Below are 17549 nucleotides of genomic sequence, written 5' to 3'. Positions count from 1 at the left end.
CACTTCTGAACCAATAAAATCAGTATTTTAGATCTACAGTTTCACATGGGAAACATCTGCAAAAGGAAATCCAGGGACCCTTTCCCACTGCAGTTATAATGTTACGATTCCATTTTAACAGCCATGGTTTTTAGCATTTGGAATTGTGAGAATTATAGTTTAAGGGAGATATTTAGATTTTTTTTCCAGCTTTAGTTCCTCATCAAACAACAAACCCCCGAATTCCATAGGACAAAACCATGAAATGGGAAAGCAAGAAAAACATGTTTGTGGAGAGAGTGAGGAAAGGGAATTTCAAAAATTTATGCAACTCTTTTATTCTCTCTTGAGGTCAAAAATGTAGAAAAAGAGGATGAGAAAGGAATAAAACTATGGAAGGGGTCTTTTTCCATTTTTCATTCTGGTAGAAATGTAATGTACATTTCAACATTTGGTGTAGAAATATAACTTCAGTAGTAATTAAAAACTAATTGTTAGAAATGTGTCTCCTTAAATGTAAATGTATTTTGTCTTCTAAATTAAGATATTAATATTTTTCTAAGAGCTTTTCTGTCTTCGTTTTAAGGTCATTTCAGTGCCAGATGACAAATTATTTTTACATTTCTCCACATTCTTATTATTCTTTTATGCTTGTTCCAGCTATCTTTTTGTATTAAACTGCATTATAGTCTCGATTTCTGTAACAAGACTTGAATGAAAATCAACGGTTGAAATAACAACAATGCAACAACAGCTAATATATGGTTTTGATACTGGCCTACCTATGGGGTTGTTGTGAGGATTACAGAGATAATTTATGTAACATTAGGGAGAATGATAATAATGAAAAATAACAAGCTGCGCCTTGAAACACAATCAACCTAGAGATCAAATTTACTTTCTTTAAGGAAATAATAAAATCTGTCCCTTGGGACATAAGTTCTAGAAGTCAGCCTGATATTACTGCAATTGTATAAAATATATTACAGCACGTTATGATTGCTTAGTGGCTGCCGAGTCTACTTAAAATGGGATATTTAAATAAAACAATGCCTTTACTGTGCTGTTCATATCAATTCCCTTGGGGTAAGTAAATTATGTACAAAATGTACTTTTTTTCAAAGTGTCATTAAATGATTCATATTCAGAAACAAATGCTTGAGAGGCCGTTGCTTCGTATACTTACATGAAGCAATACAGCCAACTTTTAAAAATCATAGAATCAAAGATTTGGAAGATCCAGATTAATCCCTTTCTTCCATGCAGGAATACACAATCAAATCACTCTTGCTTCTGTTTTAAAATCTTCTGAGAAGGAGACTGCATCGCAATCCTATGTAGCATATTCCAAAGTCCAACACCTCTGACCATCAGGAAGTTTTCCCAAACCTTTCCCTGCTCTTAAAAGGGCATGTTGCTCCTGATCTCCAGAGTCGTAAGCATCACTGAAGATTGCCACACTGGGAAAACGACAGAATCAAAGAACCATAGAGAGGGAAGAAATCCCACAAGACATTGAGTTCAGTATCGCTGGTCAATGCTGGAAATACAGCTAGAGCATCCCTAGCAGGTAGCTGTCCAGCTTTTTGAGTTGTCCAAAGAGGAAAAGATTCATCACCTCAACAACAAAGTCTCATTGTTGAAAAGCTCTTTCGGCTTCATCATATGAGGCTAGGTAAAGGTAAAGGTTTCCCCTGATGTTAAGTCCAGTCGTGACTGACTCTGGGGGTTGGTGCTCATCTCCATTTCTAAGCCGAAGAGCCGGCGTTGTCCGTAGACATCTCCAGGTCATGTAACCGCCATGACTGCATGGAGCGCCGTTACCTTCCCGCCGAAGTGATACCTATTGATCTACTCACATTTGCATGTTTTCGAACTGCTAGGTTGGCAGGAGCTGGGGCTAACAGCAGGTGCTCATTCCGCTCCTGGGATTTGAACCTGGGACCTTTCGGTCTGCAAGCTCAGCAGCTCAGCGCTTTAACACACTCTGCCACCAGGGCTAGTGAGGCTAGATTCAGTGGCAAATGCTGATCTAGCCCCAGTCACCCACAGATCTGGCTGACTTCCATCAAATGATGCTGTACCTACTCCATGGGTGCAGAGAGACAAAACTGGCTTGCTGCCACCACTCTGGCAACACGGGAGGCTTCCCGTGTTGCTCAATCAATGGGGGGAAGCTGTGCACATCACGCACACTCCACACTTCCCCCCATGTGATCACCCTCCCGGTGAGGCAAGTAATGTGGCAATGTGAGACATGAGACACTGAATTCCCCATGCCTCGCGGCAAAGCAGACTACAGCCTCCTTCTACCACCAACTGTCTGATGAGGTGGCTAGTGTCAATATGTTCCTTCTAATGTTCCCTCCTATAACTTTGAACCATTAGACCTGATCTTACCTTCTGGGGAGAGCCAAAAACAAATGGGCTATTTCTGCTTTGTAACAGCTCTAAAGATGTGTTGTCGAAGGCTTTCGTGGCCGGGATCACAGGGTTGTTGTATGTCTTTCGGGCTGTGTGGTCATGTTCCAGAAGTATTCTCTCCTGACATTTCGCCCACATCTATGGCAGGCATCCTCAGAGGCTGTGTGGCATCTATGCCACACAGCCTCTGAGGATGCCTGCCATAGATGTGGGCGAAACATCAGGAGAGAATACTTCTAGAACATGGCCACACAGCCCGAATGACATACAACAACCCAGCTCTAAATATATTTAAAAAGGACAATCATGTCACTCCCTAGTCTTCTCTTCACCATTTGGGTCAAACATGCCCAGCTCTATCACCCTCTTCTCATATGTTTTGTTCTTTATTCATGTTACCATCCTTGTTGTCCTTCTCTGAATCTGCTCCAACTTATCTACATCCTTGCTATCACACCTCCACCAACATTCCCACTTCTGATGGTGTCACCAGGTGCACTTCACACCCCCTGCATCCCCCTGTGACACCACTGAACATAGAATCATAATGCTATAATTGTGTACTGTGAAAGAACTGCCCGGTAAAGCCTTATGATTTTCAGATATTTTAAACTCCAGTGTTGGGGAAAATGAAAAAGAAGAAACATGGAAGAGAACAAATACACCCAGTTTTGTGCCTGAGGAAACCCTAAAGCCTAGGATTTCCTCAGATATGACCAGGGTCATTCCAAGACACAGGGCATGTTGTCAAAATCTGTTAACCACTTGTGGATCCATCAGCCAGAACACCATGCTATTTTGACAGCCGGAAGAAATGTAGACATTGGACCTCATCATACCAATGCCCACCTCCTCTATTTAGTTCCATTTTTGCTGGCACTATTCATAACATGCTCCAGAGACTTAATTTAAGTTATTATTTTGGGAGGCAGATTCAGAGTCAGAATGGTATAGTAGTTTCAGTGTCAGACTATGACTCTGGAGACCAGAGTTTGAATCTGTGTTCAGACATGGAAATCCACTGAGTGACCTTGATCCTCAGAGGAAGCCAATAGCAATGATAACCTTGCTAAGACACTCCTATGATCTGGCTATCACAAGCCAGAAATTATTTAAAAATACACAACAATAAATAGAAATGAGACATTATGGTTAAAATAGTATCAAACTACTCCACAAGAAGTCAATATGACCCAGTGGGTCTCAGATGCTAACTTATAATGATGTGATCTGTTACACAGCAAAGTAAGTTGGATACCCATGCAGACATGAACTCCGCACCCTCCCTACTAAGAGGATGAATACAACCTGTGAAACAAGGTTGAAAAGTCAAAAAATCCTTTCAGTTCAACAGCAACTCCTACGTGAAAAGCATAACCAAACAGAAACAGTTTCCTTTCAAAAGCCCACTCTAGCTGGAAACAAGTTGGGAATCAGCCTTTGTTGTGTACCTTCAAGTTATTACTGACTTCTCGTGACCCTGAGGAGATCCTATAATGGGGTTTTCTTGGCCAGATTTGTTCAGAGGTGGCTTTTCAGACTTCCCAAAGGTCAGCCAATGGGTTTCCATCATGAGCGGGAATTCAAGCCCTAGTCTTCTGGAGTTCTAGTCCAAAGCTCAAAACACTACACCACAGTGGGTCTTTGGGATTCAACATAGCACCTTAATTAAAAAATCTATTGGCTTCAGCCTTTTCTGCATCTTAATCTATTCATCTACCATCTACTCTTGCTTAAGAAATGTGTTTGGACCTCACGACTGTGTGAGCAGTAGATTTAGATGAATATCTGCGCAGTCCCATATCCATGCTTATTGTGTGCCTTCAAGTTATTTTGATTTATGATGACCTTATCACAAGATTTTCTTGGCAAGATTTGTTTGCCTTTCTCTGAGGCAGAGTAAGTGTGGCTCCATGATTGAGCAGAGATTCTGTTCTCCATAGTCTTCTCAACTTTTGATCCCCAGCTATGTTGGACTTTAACTTTTAGAAGTATTCATCAGAATGGCCAGTGATGGCACATTCTGAAAGCTCAAGTCCAAAGCATTCTCCATCCCTCTGAGAATACAAACAAGAATAAAAAGGAGATGGGAAAATGTGTGATTTGTCATGCAAAGGGGAAAACCAAACTGTGGGTAGCTATGACTTGTAGAGGAGAATAGTGGCCCACTGAGAAGAAGGCCAACTGGAGGAGCTTTGCCCAAGTTTCTCATTTCCTAACATACTCAAAATAAAACATCACCACCTGTTTTTGCCCCACAGGAGCCTAAAATTGTTTCATTCTTTCCTGCCTTATGCATTCTGCTGGAATGCCTTGTGTTCTTCATGGTTTGCAAATCATCAAATGGTGTAAATTAGGAACTATAGTGAAATCGCAGCTCTGCCATTTTATATTATAAATGAAGAAACCCAGTCATGTGTGTAGGTGAAGTTCTTCTTACTACTATGTCCTCCCTCCCCTTTTCTCATCAGCCGTTTCTTGCATAAAAATCCTGGTTATTTGTGCATAAATCAAAGCAAACTGGGAATAGGCCTCTTCCCTATAAAGCAGAGTTTACTGCACCATATTAGTCTGAAACATCCTGTATCTGACGGCTCCGTTGGATGCTCCTGTGCAAATGATGCTCTAAATCATCAAGCATGGCAGAGATCTCTCTGCATTCTCTTTATATACTCCCGGGGCACAAGCGACAGGTTTTTCATTTTGGATAGTGTTGATGGCTATGGGCAATGAATCTATGAATTCCAGGCTATCTCTGTATTCTACCCTTGCTTTTTAATTTAAGGTGGAAGCATTCCTCTTTAGAATAACAATGTTTCTGTGCTGTAATACTTATAGTCAATCCATTAATCAGGTAAAACTTTACTTGATTAATGACAGTGAGCCAATTTTAATTAGTAGGGGCAAATTTCAACTGACAGGTTAAGAACGTAGACACCCTGGTATTGCTCTTTTTCCAGGTAATTTTTATTCTGGGTGTTTGTTGTAATAAAAAGCAATTATAAAGATGACCTTTCCTTCTTACAATAAGTGATAGCAATAAATAAGCAGTTTACTTTCTACACCCTTAAGAAACTGCCACCAATGGTGCCCTTCACACCAGGCAAGCTTCAAATGAGGGGTAGAAGACATATTTTACCATTTTTAAAGCTGCCATAAGGAGGTAACTAATATCTTTTAAAAGAATGGCTAATGCTCTTTAAGGTAGTGTGGCTCACACTGAAATAAGTGTTTAAAAAGGGTGCCTTAACTCAGCTTCATTGAAAGGGTGTTAAGGACAAACGATCCCAGAAAGGATGATTTCTTAAGCCTTATGCCTTTAACCGAGGTCTTATTGAAGGATATAAGGAGAAAGGATCCCAGAAAGGATGGTTTCTTAAGTCTATTGCCCTAAAAATGACAGAAAGGGGAGTCTCACACATTCCTCATTGCTGCCAATGGGCCAGATCTTCCCGAATCTTTTAGTTGCTGGATCAAAAAGCATTTTTTTTTAATGACCGAATTCAGAAGGCTCCTGAAAAATGGACCTCGGGAGTCCACCGAAATTCAGATATTGAAAATAGAATGAGGTTTAATTGAATTTTGCGCCCTTAGTTATTTGTCCCACTAGTACCCTGCTGCATGTTAAAGGCAGCTTAGGAACACATCTACTTGTAATCTGTATGGCGCAAAACAAATGAAACCCATACATTGAGCCTCTGTGAACAAAAGAGATTGGCTTGGTTTTGTATATGGCTCTGAAACAGGGATAGAGCTATTGTTTATTCACAATGTGTTTGCAAGCAGAAAAGCTATAGCTGTGGGTGGAGAGGAGACCAAGGAAGACAAGCAATACTGGTTTAAATCATCATAACTATCCTCCAAGTACGGAACTGGCCCTGGAGATTAAAGCTGGAGGATCAGGTGTTTTATATCCACGTAAGTCACAGCAGCAGCCCCTGCCTGCCTTCTGTCTTGGAGATCACACCCTGGAGCACACTCCAATGAGGCTTAATGTTCCTAGCAGTAAATAATACTCCCAGCAAAGTTTTCTGGATGAAGCTTTGTTGCATTACGCTAACACCATGAGCAAGTTGCTTTCCCTTTTATTTGATGGAAAGCCATGGAAAGTGTCTGTAAAGAAAAAGAAGACTCTCACTGAAATTTCAAGGATTGCTTTTGCCCACACCCGGAGGAAAGTAGTGTCTCTAGGAAATTGCTAGATTCTCCATCTCAATTCTATTGTATGCCTCTCCTGGAAGTTACCATAAAGAGATGTACTAGAGAAACAGGCAAATGTCAAGCGAGGCTACCTTTTGAAATTCTACAATCAATGCTTGGCACACAAACAGAGGAGGAAAACTAAGATCATTGCCATTTTAAAACCTGGTAAAGATGCCTCCAATGCCAGGAACTACCAACCAATCTCTCTCTTATGTCATCTATATAAAGTCTATGAGAGGATGCTATTAAATCGATTAGGACCTCTAATCGAACCTAAGATTATTGCACAACAAGCAGGTTTCAGACCAGGGAAAAACTGCACAGGTCAAATTCTCCATCTGACTGAGCATATCGAGGAAGGCTACGAGAAAGGCTGCATTACGGGAACTGTTTTTGTGGACCTTACGGCAGCCTATGACATGATGCAACATAGAAAAATGCTGCAGAAAGTCTACCATATCACCCGGGACTTTGACTTTACAAAAACTGTCCAGACCCTCCTGGAAAACTGCAGCTTCTATGTGGAGTTTCAGGGCAGGAAAAGTAGATGGAGGAGGCAAAAGAATGGTTTACCCCAAGGCAGCATTCTTGCCCCAACCTTATTTAACATCTTCACGAACAATCAGCCACAAACACCACTCACAAAGAGTTTTATGTATGCTGATGAACTTGGCCTAACAACACAAGCAAAAGACTTTGAAACAGTTGAAAACCAACTCACGAATGCCTTGAAAGATCTCTCCAGCTACTATAAAAAGAACCACCTGAAGCCTAACCCTGCCAAGACACAAGTCTGTGCTTTCCACCTATGTAACCGTGAAGCCAACAGGAAACTGAATGTTACTTGGGAAGACCAAGAGCTCGAACACTGCTTCCATCCTAAATACCTTGATATCACCTTAGATTGAACACTAATATATAGGAAACACTGCATGAACACCAAGCACAAAGTAGCTGCATGCAACAACGTCCTGCGGAAACTGACTGGCAGAGCATGGGGTGCAGACCCACAAGTAATAAGAACATCAGCCCTGGCCTTGTCTTTCTCAACTGCTGAGTACGCCTGTCCTGTCTGGCACAAGTCTGCCCATGCGAAGCAGATGGACATAGCACTGAACGAAACATGCAGAATCATCACAGGATAACTTAAACCTACACCTGTTGATAAACTCTACAAGTTAGCTGGCATTGCCCCTCCTGACGTGCGATGGGAAGTTGCTGCTAACGGTGAGAGAAATAAGGTAGAACATTGTGAAAGCCACCCATTGCATGACTATCAGCTTCCTCCCACCAGACTCAAATCAAGGAAAAGCTTCATGAGAACCACCACTCCTCTTGATGTTCCTCCAGCAACAGCAAGAGTGTCCCTCTGGGCAGCCAAACCAGGCAATCCCAACTGGATGGCCCCCCACAAAGGCCTTCCTCCAGGGGCAAACCAAAGATGGGCAACTTGGAAGTCCCTGAACAGACTCAGAAGCGGAGTGGGCAGATTAAAAGACAACCTGGCAAGATGGCACTACCTGGAGGAATCCTCCACCTTGTGTGACTGTGGAGCAGAACAAACAACTCAGCATATGTATGCTTGCCCACAATGCCTTGCCTCATGTACGGAGGAGGAGTTGTTTAAAGCTACAGACAATGTGGTCGCTGTTGCCCACTATTGGTCTAAAACTATTTAGGTATTTGTGATTCCTTTATTTCATCACTTTTGGACTTGTCTGCTGTGCAATGTTTTTGACACGAAATGAATAAATAAGCCTCTTTAGGAATATCTAGATCATCCACCAAAACAGTATGATATTCTGGGACTAGAAGCTAAGTAATTTTATGGGATTTAGTTGTTAGGTAACCATAGTCTAACCAGGAACATATCCTCCACTAATATAGGGCTCTTACTGTATTTGAGACTGAATTCTGTCCTGTCTGGATTTTGTAAGCATTTGTTGTCTCTATCATTGAAGACCTCATAGTAGTCTAGCAACACATGTAACATGTGTTGCAAGTCAACGCCTTCTTTTTCAATTTCAGACTTTTCTGGCAGGCAAAGCTAATACAGTAGAGTCTCATTTATCCAACACTCGCTTACCCAGCATTCTGGATTATCCAACACATTTTTGTAGTCAATGTTTTCAATACATCGTGATATTTTGGTGCTAAATTTGTAAATACAGTAATTACTACATAGCATTACTTTATATTGAACTACTTTTTCTGTCAAATTTGTTGTATAACATAATGTTTTGGTGCTTAATTTCTAAAATCATAACCTAATTTAATATTTAATAGGCTTTTCCTTAATCTCTTCTTATTATCCAACATATTCGCTTATCCAACGTTCTGCCGGCCCGTTTACGTTGGATAAGTGAGACTCTACTGTAAAAGGAATTGTTTAAGCTGCAGCTCTTTAAAATCTTACTAGGATGTAACTTCAAATGAATGCACTAGGTCTTATTTCTCAGTAAATATGTTTCCAATTGTTTTGTGATTGTGTAGAGACAAAAGTCATTTGGGACACACAATTAGAGAAAGAAGCTAAAGAACAATACAATGTGCACTGAAAAATGTAAAAGTGAAGAAATCTGAAAATTTTCTTTGTCAGTAGTCCCTGGCTTCATGGTGGGTACTTATTTGAGATATTTTCTATACTCCGCTGATTGGGAGCAAGGCTTGGATGAGTTGGGAACTGCCTCAATATTAGAATGCTTATTCAAGGATTTTCAGAATCCAGAAAGCTAAAGACCTTAGGAAGCTCATAGCTATGATTCCTTAGCTATAAGCTATGGCAGTTAAAGTGATGTCAAACTGCATTTATTCTACAGTGAGGCTCTCCAACCCTGCAGCCTCACAGATCTCAGTTGTTTTTCCTTTTCCTGTGCTAGATGGAAGATACTCATGGAAATGATACTCCCATTTGAGCTCATTAGAGTTTGCTTCTCAAAAAACATGCTGAAAATCATGCCATCAGTATAGTAAATCTGTATGCGTCTCTTACTCTGCAAGCGTACAGTACAATCCAAAGCATTTAGGAAGGAGAAGCTCCATTGTGCATGTTAAGTACTCATTTTCCAGTCTAGCACATAGAGCTACAACCCACGAGATATCAGTGATTGCATCTAATCTTTAAGAATAATAATAATAATATATTCATATTCCCAAATAAACAAGGCATGGCAAGATCTAATTATGGTGTTTGTTAGCTTAGGCTCAGCTCATGGGTTTCTTCTGCTGTGTACACTTTCATTAATTTCCTCCCTCCCTTAAAATTTGAAAGCAAATATTACGCACATCAGCATTTAAATGTTGATGGACCTCTGATCCTAAAACCTGTAGAAATAAATAGTAGAAAACAGGAGTCAACATTCCATCGAATAGATGACAACATCCATTTTGAGATAAGGCATCTTAATTTATTTAATGTGAATCCTATTAATCCCTGCTAGAGCAGAACCTTTGAATCAAGTTTTGAAAGAGGAGCCAACATTTGCATAAAATCTATTAATACATTACTCTAGTTGGCAGCTAGCAATAGCAGCCAAAACTTTGAGATCCTTTAGTAAGTGTCAGTTGAGCTGAAACTAAGCCACTAGAAGCTGTGATGAATCCAAAACCCAAGGCTTGAATGCCCCCCTTAGCCATGGAAACCCACTGGACCACTTTGAGCAAAACACACACTCACAACCTCAGAGGAAGGAAGTGTAAATCCCTTGTGAAACTCCACGATCAGGTCACCTTAGAATTGCCATAAGTAAGAAATGATAATGGCACACAACAACAACAACAACAACAACAACAACAACCCAGTTTGTATTTAAACCTAACTCCATACAGCCAATCTCATTTTAGGTTATAATTATCCTTGAAAGGAGGAGAGAAGAGGCGTCTCTTTTACCCAGTGATGCAGGAGACTGAAGCCCATTTGTATATCTGGTGGCTGACAGGGAATGCTTGGGAAATTGCATTGTAAGACGATAGTACAAGAAACCCAAAAAAAGCAGAGAGTCAAGAATTTACCATCCTGCTGGGATGCTTCTCTCATGTCCCTGCAAGCTAGAGCTGACAGACTGGAGGTCACCTCCTCTTGCGGATTCGAAGCGGCAGTCTTCAGGTCAGCAACCCAATCTTCAGGTCAGCAGTTCAGCCGGCACAAGGATTTAATCCACTGCACCACCAGGGGCTCCACAAATAAATTATTAGAGCACATAATATTAAAATTAAAAGGAGCCCCGGTGGCAAAGTGTGTTAAAGCACTGAGCTGCTGAACTTGCAGACCGAAAGGTCCCAGGTTCAAACCCCGGGAGTGGCCTGAGCAGCCGCTGTTAGCTCCAGCTTCTGCCAACCTAACAGTTTGAAAACATGCCAATGTGAGTAGATCAATAGGTATCGCTCCGGCAGGAAGGTAACAGTGCTCCATGCAGTCATGTTGGCCACATGACCTGGAGATGGACAACGCCGGCTCTTCGGCTTAGAAATTGAGATGAGCACCAACCCCCAGAGTCAGTCACGAATGGACTTAACGTCAGGGGAAACCTTTACCTTTTTAATATTAAATTGCCTGAATGGCACATGGAATGATAACTGAGACTGAATACTTTGCTGGTTGAATTGTGCCACTGCGGCTCCTAAGATGACTTCTGATAAACAGCCTCACAGGCCTTTTGGACAGAACTCTGTTCTCCAGGTTGCAGCACTCTCTGGGCACACCATGGGTCCTCATGTTGGTTGTTGCCTGCAGTGACATCAACCAGGACAATGTAGTAATGAGAAAGGGTCTCGCTCCTCTCACTTACCCTCACTCGCTCCTCTCTTCCCTCTCTCACTTCACCAATCACCCCAGCACCCCAGCAGACATCACTGCAAGCAATGGCCAACCAGCAATACCCATGTTGTTCCCAATGAACTGGAGGAGACAAGTGCCATCTCATGTCCCTAGGCCACTACAGAGCTGATCCGGAGACCCTCCATGGCAAGTGGTCAGTATAGATTTATCCTATATCATCATGAGTAATAACAGCCTTGTCCTCCAACCCCTTCAACATGTCATTCATCGCTAATACAAGCAAACTGCTGTGGAGAGCAATTCCAACCTTCTTCTGATGAAACAATTGTTACAGGTGGGGCATAACTATTTGAGATGTTGCAACAAATTCACATTTAGGAAATAACTAAAATCTATATCACCAATTTCATTTCACTGAGATTCCGGGCATTTTCTAATGGATAATCAATGAGAAGTTTCTATCAATAAATATGGTCTCTGAAAGTTTTCCCAATTGCACAACAGAGGGGAGAAATTCCCCAGATTCTTCCATCAAAGCCTTTGGGGATCAAATATGTCTTTTCTTTAGCACACCCTTATGGGCACTTACATCATTTTGAAAGTGGGATGTTTCCAGTGGTTTATTGCACTCCAGGTACAGTCTAACTCCTTTATATACAATAATACTATCTCCTTTGATTCATACTATGTGGCTTTGGCAGTTTTCTTTGCCTCCCCCCTTCCCAACGCCAGCACACAATGACTGAAAATTGAAGGCCATGGGAATTCCCTGATAATAACTCCCAAATTTATTTCCAACTTCTTGCACAACGTGCCTGCAGTTCTTTACCATTTGTTACCACGTCAGAGTCTCAGTGGCAGGATTCTGGTTTTCAACATCTGTCTTCTAGATTAGAGAGAAGGCATTGAAATGATTTAGATCCTTCTGCATCTCACTCCGGTGTGCCTCATGATCTGTCATATTTTTTTCACTTTAACACTATGCAGGCAGACATTTGAGCAAGCCTGCGCTTGTTTGTATTCACCATAGGAAAAGAGAAGTTTTAGGAACTCAAGCTGAGAGTTTTGGATTTCTTTAAAAGTACTGGTTTTTCTTAGCAAATCCTTTTAGCCTCACAGATCTAGTCAGTAACATCACTAGTCAGGGGTGCAGGAGGTGCAAACCACACCAGATGACACCATCAGAGGAGATGACACCAAAATAATTGCCTGTAAAAATTGTGTGTGTTGTTTCCGAATAATTTTTTTATAGAAAAATCCTTTTATTTAGATATAACCACAAAAATATTGCATAAATCCTACTTACGAGCATTGTATTGATACACCTACAATGCTAAAATTCTGTGATTTACTTTTTGATTTTTTTTAGGTGTATGCATTCCAGTCAGAGTTGTCATTATTTTCCAGTTACAATAATGCTTTGAATCATATGGTCTAATCTGCATGCACTGTAAGCACTTGCTGTTTTAGTTGCCGCTGTTTTTTAAAACAGCTGCTGATTTTGTCAAAATTTCTAGTGTTTTGGCAATAATATTGTCATATGGGAGGAGTTCCATAAGGGTGGCAACATGAGTTACTGCACTGGGTGACCTCAACCTTAGTGGTACTCCCAGACTTGGTTATACTTTGCCTTGCAGGGGAAAGTTTGTTATTTTGTTTCTGGGTTTCCTCCCTTCAGTGGCTTCACTACTATGAACCATGAATTTTGGTGCATTTGAGATCTAGTGCATGCCTCTCCAGTGCAGGCCAGATGTCATTTTACCTATGGACCTCATCATACAGATTTAGCTCAGTTTCACCGCAGTTGTCAGAAAAATGGAAAGCGCTCATGGCTCCTAGCGACGACTCAGCATCATGTGATGGCACTCACCCTGAAGAGAAGCAAAGAGCCCAAAACCCCCAACGTGATGAGGTATGTCTGGAATGATCATGAAATTACAGTAGAGTCTCACTTATCCAACATAAATGGGCTGGCAGAACGTTTGATAAGTGAATATGTTGGATAATAAAGAGGGATTAAGGAAAAGCCTATTAAACATCAAATTAGGCAATGATTTTACAATTTAAGCACCAAAACATCATGTTATACAACAAATTTGACAGAAAACGTAGTTCAATACGCAGTAATGCTATGTAGTAATTACTGTATTTACGAATTTAGCACCAAAATATCACAACATTGACTACAGAAACATTGACTACTAAAAGGCTGACTGTGTTGCATAATCCAGAATGTTGGATAAGCGGATGTTGGATAAGTGAGACTCTACTGTAATTGCATTTTTGGAGATCAGCTCATCATTACTGGATTCCATCTTTGCAATCCAATTCACTCTATTCCTAGTTTTCACCAAGAAGAATTAGCCACATCCAAATTGACATACCTATAACCAATTTCTAATGGCAGCTTACCACAAGTCCTGCCCTGTGTCATGAAGTTAAGAATAGGCCTTTTCCCCTGTTATTTCTGCCTCTGGCACCAAATAATAATAATAATAATAATAATAATAATAATAATAATAATAATAATAATAATAAAAACTTTATATATATACCTCCCTATCTCCCGGATGGGACTCAGGGGGGTTTACAGTCATAAAAGCAACACAAACATTACATAATAACATAATAACACATTATTAAACAAAGTAAAATAATACAATTACAACAATAAATAACACTTACATGACCAGATCAAGGGGACGGAAACCATAAACCCAATATATTAAAATGCATCATTTTAGGCTAAGGAAATCTTGTGCAATATATTCAGGCCCAGAAATCGGCGGTAGTCCAATGTAATTACTCAAAAACCTGCCGATACTTCAGCACACATCTACAGTACTTTGTTAACATATGCCTGTAGCTAAGGCCTCAATACAGTGTACACAAAACTCAAAGAACAATGAAACTGCAAAACCATTAAATGTGTGTTTAAGGTAAGCTGTCATATATACATTTGATTATATTATGAATATGAATGGATGAGAATCCCATTAACTCACTACAGTCCTCCACTAATCACGACATAAATACCACTGGTTTCAGTGAATCTTGTTTGAGTCTTGCTCAGTATAAATCTAAACCAAAGATATGTTACTCCTAATCTTGGAATTTAAGAGAATCCTAACTGATAAAGACCCATTACATGCATGTGCAGAAATGGGGAGCTCCCCAACAAATTGTGAACCAGCAAACTTATTGTTCTTGCAGGTTTCTACACTGATGTAGCGGATTTGCTCCTTACATTATAGTGGATGTCCTGGTGAGAGCTCACTGTGACTTACTTATGATTATGGTTCCGGCCACTCCTTTTAATGTCTTGTCTAAATATTTGGAAATGTTCCCATCACTGCCATCTGAAAGTACACCAAGTTTACTTGAGAGTACAGAGAAGCTGACAGAGGATGAATGCAAAGCCAATTACTCCGACAGCCTTTAATTTGATAAGAGCTATTCGTAGAGAGGAAATAATATCTTCTTCTTCAAAACTAACTTTGTGTAGGTTGCCAAGATTTTCCCTTCCTTGTACTATAATTTACCGTTCTTCCAGCCTAGTTTTAAGGGAAGGTGGGGGAAAGCCTGCCTGCCAAGGAAAGGGGGAAACAATGGGGACCTCTAGCAATGTGACTATAGGGGAGGAAAAGCTTCGTCAAGTGCTGTCAGTAATAAACACTTAGGAGTGTTCAGGAGCCAAAATACATCTGAAAAAATATATGCTGCCAAAGCAACCCACAGCCTTGTATTATTATTTTTTAGGTAAATATAGAACACTGAATGTCACTTTCTGACTTACCGGTTTCAGCAATCACTGCTTTCAAAATATAAAGAATGAATTGGTTCCTAGTTTGTGAATCTATGAGTTCACAAGGAGTCCCTTCTGTGTAGTCATAAAAGCCAGTAGCTGTGTTGGGTCAGGCCAATGGATCATAAATTCATCTCCTTTGTTCCCATCAAGAGGTCATTTACTATACAATGACAGCAGACATGGATTTCTTACTGTGTTCTTTCACACCTTTATTAGAATTTCCTACTGCTCAGGCAGCAGAATCTTAGGTCAGAGAGGGGCATCATCTAAAAAGAGAGATCTTCAACCATTGTGGGATTTTGGCTGATTCTCAGCTTCACATCTACATGATAGTTATAGGTAAAGGTAAAGGTTTTCCCCTGACGTCAAGTCCAGTCGTGCCCGACTCTGGGGGTTGGTGCTCATCTCCATTTCTATGCCGAAGAGCCGGCGTTGTCCGTAGACACCTCCAAGGTCACGTGGCCGGCATGACTGCATGGAGCGCCGTTACCTTCCCGCCGGAGCGGTACCTATTGATCTAATCACATTGGCATGTTTTCGAACTGCTAGGTTGGCAGAAGCTGGGGCTAACAGTGGGCGCTCATTCCGCTCCCGGGATTTGAACCTGGGACCTTTCGGTCTGCAAGTTCAGCAGCTCAGCGCTTTAACACACTGCGCCACCACCAGTTATATGAAGGAGTAAATCAAACTAAATTTAAATTAGGAATTTTCCCTCTTCTCTTCATTTCTGCAAGGACTACTGGAAAATGCGGTATATGCAAGCTAGGGAAACCCTGTTGATAGGAGCCAACTTGAAGGCACACAACAACAACAACAACAACAACAACAACAACAACAAACAAACAAACAACAATAACAACAACAAAGATTTTATTGTTGTTGTTATTATTATTATTATTATTATTATTATTATTATTATTATTATTAAATGCATCACAGAGCTAATTTATTCCAGGTTAAAGTGCATCACTTAACCCTGAGGCATCACTTTGATGCCTCAGCATAATGCGCCTCTCCCCCCCCCCCAGCAGTATAGGGCAGTGTAGATGGGGCCTTAAAAGCTTATTGAAAACTAAGCAACTTGGACTGACCACCTCATCACACAGGGGTTTTTTGGCCCCTGGCTCCTCTTCAGCCACAGATCACACAGGCCATGGCCCCACCCCATTGATGGGTGAAGTGGCAAGGAAGTGTTGCAAGAAGCTTCTTCACCAACCATGGTGAACAAATTGTTTTTTGGGCAGCTTAAATGGAGCTACCCGTTGTTTTCAGGCTTTCCCCCCATCTGATGGGTGAAATGGCAATGCACCCATTGCCTTGCTACACTTTCCCATCTGATGAGGGAAAGTGCCTTGACCCGATATGCCATCCTTCTCATTTGATGGGGGAAACAGAAGAGCATGTGGCTTGTCGCGAGGCACAACACACACTTTCAATTTCACTGGTGATTTCCAGTGGGATTGAACAAAAGAGAGGAAGGGGGATCTCAATATGTTGAGGTCTCCAGTGTGGATCAAATTAGAGTTAAAGGCAATACACGTACTTGAAATCCCCATGCATTGTGAAGAATTTGAAGTGAGTCTTGGCTTTTTTAAATCATGTAGACAAGTCGACATCCAATGTTAGTCTGGACCAGCATGCTAAGCGATCTTGTAGCACCTTTGAGACGAGAGAGAAAGAAATAGGTGCCATAAGCTTTTGTAGATTAAAGTCTACTTCCTCAGATGCATGGAGTGAAGTGTTTAGGAACAGATGTTTCATCATCATTATCATTATCATTATCATCATCTTGCTTTGTATTAAGCCAGTAAAGGGATAGCAGGGACTCTAGCTCAAAAGGTTCCTTTTCCAAGTTCTGGCTCAAGCTAAATATGAAGCTGTTCTTCATTTACTACTCCCCCCTCCCTTTTAGGCAGAGCTTCTTATTTCATCAATTTCCTACTGTAATGCTGAATCAATAAAATATGAACCCCCCCCCCCCCACTAGAGAGGAACCCAAACATTCTCTCATATAGTTCAGTGACTTCTGTATTAGTCAAGTGACCTAGAGCAATTGGAGTGGACAAGTGGTCAAATAATGGTAGTGATAACAAAGACCTTTAATTATTCCAGTAGATTAACCATGAGTTACTTTAATTATTCTGCAAGGAATCAATAGAGGAACCGTACAGAAATTAAGTGTACTATTAAAAACTACAGTGCATCTCTTGCCCACAAGAATATGAACAGCTGGCAAAAGAGAAGGCTATTTTTGACTTAATCACAGGAAATGAATAAAACAGGATGGATTATTTCTATATTAAAAACACCACCACTTTTCCAATCAGCAGAACATTTGCAGCTCCATTTGAGGTTTTA

Source organism: Anolis carolinensis, chromosome 3 (assembly GCF_035594765.1).
Source record: "Anolis carolinensis isolate JA03-04 chromosome 3, rAnoCar3.1.pri, whole genome shotgun sequence".
Lineage (NCBI taxonomy): Eukaryota > Metazoa > Chordata > Lepidosauria > Squamata > Dactyloidae > Anolis > Anolis carolinensis.
This window is presented reverse-complemented; position numbering follows the sequence as displayed.